This window comes from Lycium barbarum, chromosome 3 (assembly GCF_019175385.1).
Source record: "Lycium barbarum isolate Lr01 chromosome 3, ASM1917538v2, whole genome shotgun sequence".
In the NCBI taxonomy this organism is placed as follows: Eukaryota; Viridiplantae; Streptophyta; class Magnoliopsida; order Solanales; family Solanaceae; genus Lycium; species Lycium barbarum.
Window position 1 is genome coordinate 146,827,005 of NC_083339.1, and position 4,512 is coordinate 146,831,516.

Sequence of the window (4,512 nt, forward strand, 5' to 3'; positions counted from 1 at the left end):
CCCCCTTGCGAGTTGTTGACATAATTAGCATCTTCATACTGTTGTTGCCCATCTTGGTACATTCCCTCAGGGACTAGATACATGCCCTGTGGATGAGGTGGTAACTCCTCAATAACATTTACCCCTTGTGCATCCTTTTCTGCCAACTTCTTTGATAATAGATCCACCGTGGTTTGCAATTGAGCAAAGGCATGATCTCTCTCATGGTTTTCTTTTGCAACGGCACCTAGTGATGGACTACCATAAGAGAGACTCTCACTATCATTTGAATTCCAAGCGTGATTGTGGGTGGTGAGGTTATCAAGCAAACGGGTGATGGCGATAAATGACTTGTCCATGAAGCATCCTCCCGCGGCACTATTGACAACAATCTGATTCATTGTATCTAATCCCTTGTAGAATTTCTCCGTGAGAATAGCATCCGGAAACCCCTGAGTTAGAGATTGAGCTAGATAATACTTGAACCGCTCCCATGCCAAATATAATTGTTCCCCCGGGAGCTGTTTGAACTCAAAGATCTTATCTTGAGGTTCAACCTTTTTGCTCGGTGGGAACCACTTCTTCAGAAAAGTGTTGGCTAGCTCGCTCCAGGTATGGATAGAATTGCTGGGAAGCTTTTCATACCATTCCCTTGCTTGGCCAGCCAAGGAATATTTGAAGACCCGTAACCGCAGTGCATCAGCAGAAACATCACCTTGGGATTGTTGAGCACACACGTGCAGGAAGTTCTTCAAATGTCGAAGTGGACAATCCTCCAAAGAATTTCGGAAATAACCTTCAAGTTTAAGCAGTTGATATAGAACTATCAATTTTGAACGTAGCATTTCCAGTCCTAGGAGGGACCACAACAGAAGCATAATCAACCTCATTGATGATTTCCGCAAATATATTCTCCTCTTCGTCCTCTTCTGGTGCAGGTGAGTTCACTTGGAGTCCACCTTGGTTTCCCTGATTGCGATTCTGTCTTCCAGCCATGTTCACCTGCTTCACCACAATAGCAAACAAGGTGTGATGGAATAGAAAAAGTTTTAAAGAAGAGTACGCACAATCAGTAATTTCTAAACCGTATTCACCGGCAACGATGCCAAAATTTGATACGCTCAAATTACACCTATTAATGGCGTAAAGCGGACGTTGTCAAATATAGTAACCCAAACAAGGTTGGGGTCGAATCCCACAGGGAATATGGAGAGAAAAGGATACTAATTGTATGCGAGACTAGTCTTTAAAGGCTTTAATCCTATTCCGAATGTTTTGAAAAGAGATTTGGTTTGTATCCGCTATTTTGAAGTGTTTGGAATTTGTTTGGATTTGGAGAACCAAAGTTGTGTCCCCGCGATGATTAGATGTTATGAAATGGGTGTCAATATGATATATTTCTAATGGGTCGGAGTTATATGCACTTAATCTCTAATGCACTTTCTAATATTTTCCAATAGTTAGAAAGTATTTCTTTTCATGATTTTCCCAAATGCAGAAAAGTTGTAAATAAGATTGATTGAATATGCCAAGTAGAACTCATCTTATCCCTAAGCGAGTCCATTAAACGAGGGTTAGCGCCTCGAGTCCTTGTTATATTATTTCGAATCACACCCTAGTTCATCTTTCCAAATGAACTAGAGTTTGTTCATGAACAAGTGTTTACAACCACTAATGAACAATGAATATGAGAAATAATAAAATACATCACAACCCATTATATATATATACAATGTTAGACACCCATTACATAGCACCCATCATTTTGGGTCCACAACTTTGATTAAAAAAACTACTCACACATTATGGTCTCAAAAGTAGTAAGCAATAAATGAGACATAAAGATTACAAAGAGTAATAAAGATGATGGATAATGGAATTTTGTTGTCTTTACTAAGCTCCAAAAGGGGAGTATTCAATGCTCTCCCACTAATGAAACTTTGTTCACGTGGTTACAATAAAAATCTGCTGGCAAAAACAACCTAAAATGTTCTTTAAATAGGCTCCAAAATACGCACATCAGCTACTGACAAAATTGCCCCCGATAGCAAGATCGACAGACCGTCCATCGTTAGACGTTCCGTCGAGTTCTCTGTCCTTTATGCCTTCAGCAATGTGTTCCATTCGACGATGTCGTCGACCAGTTTGACGGTTCGTCGAGTATTCCGTCTTTCTCTCTTCTGGTTGAGAGATCATACTTGACGACACAAACGACGAAGCGTCGATCAGTTCGATGCTTCGTCGATGCCTCCGTCCTTTGTCGTCTTCAACTTTTTCATCACTGGAAAATCGAGCTTATCGGCTATCCAGAGGACGGTTCGTCGGCTGATCGACGGAACGTCGATTCTTCATTTCTTGCCAATTTTTCCTTTGCTCTTTGCTTTTTTCTTTTGGACCATTGTTTTCCTAAAACACAACAAAGCATATTAACGAGAGCCTGACTTACTTTAAAACAACCAAAATTCATAGTAAAAAGGCGACGAATGTGCCACAAATCCGCGACACATCACCTTGTCGGCTTTATTTTGAGCTCTTGATACTTTATTGTCAGCCTTTCCGGCTTTATGATGTACGTTATGTTGTGGCGACCTGGTCAGTCCGCATATGAACATATGGGCTGAATGATCGGATATTCCTATGTTGGGCCTTTTATGCGTGTAAGTGTTCTTTGAGTTATGGTTTATAATGTTCAAAGTAATGCATAAGTCAGGTGGTTCTCGGCCTACGGGTCGAAGCCGGACATACTCTTGGTAGGGGTGTGACAAAGTGGTATCAGAGCCGTTCGTCCTAGGGAATGTCTACGAGCCGTGACTAGTAGAGTCTTGTTTCTGGGTATGAAGCGCACCACACTTATAAACAAGAGGCTGCAGGACATTTAGGAACCATTGACCTTTCTTTCTTATCTTAGATCGTGCCATAGAGCTAAATCATAGGATATGATGTCCATGATTCTAACCCCAAATATTTTGATCGTGGATAAGCAGTTGATTATGCCGCTACGAGGTAATTGTTGAGAATTGAAGTTGTTCATTCGAAAGGTATGTTTCCTATTTTATTAATATGAATAGACGTTGATATAAGAACTTGAGCAAGATATTATGGGTATTTGTGATTGCTCTGTGGGGTATTGGATGTGTTTTCTGGGCTGTGTGCAGGAATGAGGTTAATATGAATTATAGAGGAAACTCTGCCGAAATTTTTACAAATTGAATTGTTTGCAAGTCTATAGAGAAAGGGTAAAGGGAAAATGTAACCATCAGCCGTTTGGTAAGTCATGATTGAAGGAACAAATATGCAATGCTTTCAAATAGAAGTTTTAGGGTGATTTTAATTTAATTTAAAGGAGGAACCCTGGAGGGAAATATGATTAGTAGTTAAGAAACTGGGATGAGTTGTATCCGAGATTTCGGAGGATTCAGACCTATTGGAAACATAAAGAAAGTTGACATTAGGAACTCAAATAAAGTATTACGGTTTATAGATTAGATTGGTCAGTAAGTGATAATAAAGAGATATTGACGTGGGAAAGGCAGTTAACGAGTACGGGAAAGTTGCACCCTAGAAGTATATATATATATACGATATCAAGATGGGTTTGTAATCATAGTGAAATGTTCTGCAAACTTCTAGGTAGATATTATTAAGTGGCAAATGGAAAAGAGCACTTTAAGAGCAAAGGAAATCAAAGAGGACCTTGAGGACAAAAGTACGAGAAAATGCGGTTATGAATTAATTAAAGGAAGTTTTGTAATCGGTGACGATAAGAAGAAGCTTAATAAATTAGTAAGGTTGGCCAAAGGTAGACAGTGATGGCATACGACAGTGGATTTGGAATAGAGATGCGATTATAAAGGAAACATGACGAATATACGAGTAATAGACATACATACGAGCAAGCAATGGTATCGTAAAGGAAAATAATAAATGAACGAAGGAAGAAAGAAAAGGGCGTATTTTACTAAAATTTCATGATGAGAACGAGAATCGCCGGGACATTAGAAGGATTATGATGCATGATTATGATACAATCAATTAGTTAAGAGAAACTATGGGACACTATGAGCCAAATTAAGGAAAGAACGAATCGTGAGAATGAATGAGAGAGTATCGACTTTTACTGGTATGGTATAAATCCAACTCGGAATCGGGAACCAAGAGTAAGAGAAATATCAAGGGTACTGGTAAAGGATAACTATGAAGGAAAATTGAGGCTGAAGGAGCATGGTATAGTCGGGCATTCTATAAGGAGCCTAATGAGTTCCGAAGTCACCATTGATTTATTAACCTGGAAACTATTAGGCATGAAGGAAGGAAGTGGTTTGAGTTGTGTCGAATATGTGTGGACATTTGACTTGATACAAGAATCCAGTTAGCAAAAGAGAAATAAGTCAAACCATGCGATGAAAGTAACTTCGACATTATATGGATTAGAGGAGTTGAAGGATCGCTAGGGTCGACCGAATGTCTACCAAAGCGGTCAATACTCGAATGTTACTAGCATATGAGAACATTCTTAAACGAATTAGAATATTT

At 39.3% G+C, this 4,512-nt stretch overlaps 1 non-coding gene across 1 annotated transcript; it reads left to right on the forward strand.

Moving 5' to 3' along the window:
• The first annotated feature begins 426 nt into the window (after positions 1 to 426).
• On the forward strand, positions 427 to 532 carry LOC132634456 (small nucleolar RNA R71). The gene has a single exon (XR_009580178.1). It is a non-coding gene; the product is annotated as a small nucleolar RNA R71 (small nucleolar RNA).
• The last annotated feature ends 3,980 nt before the right edge of the window (positions 533 to 4,512 follow it).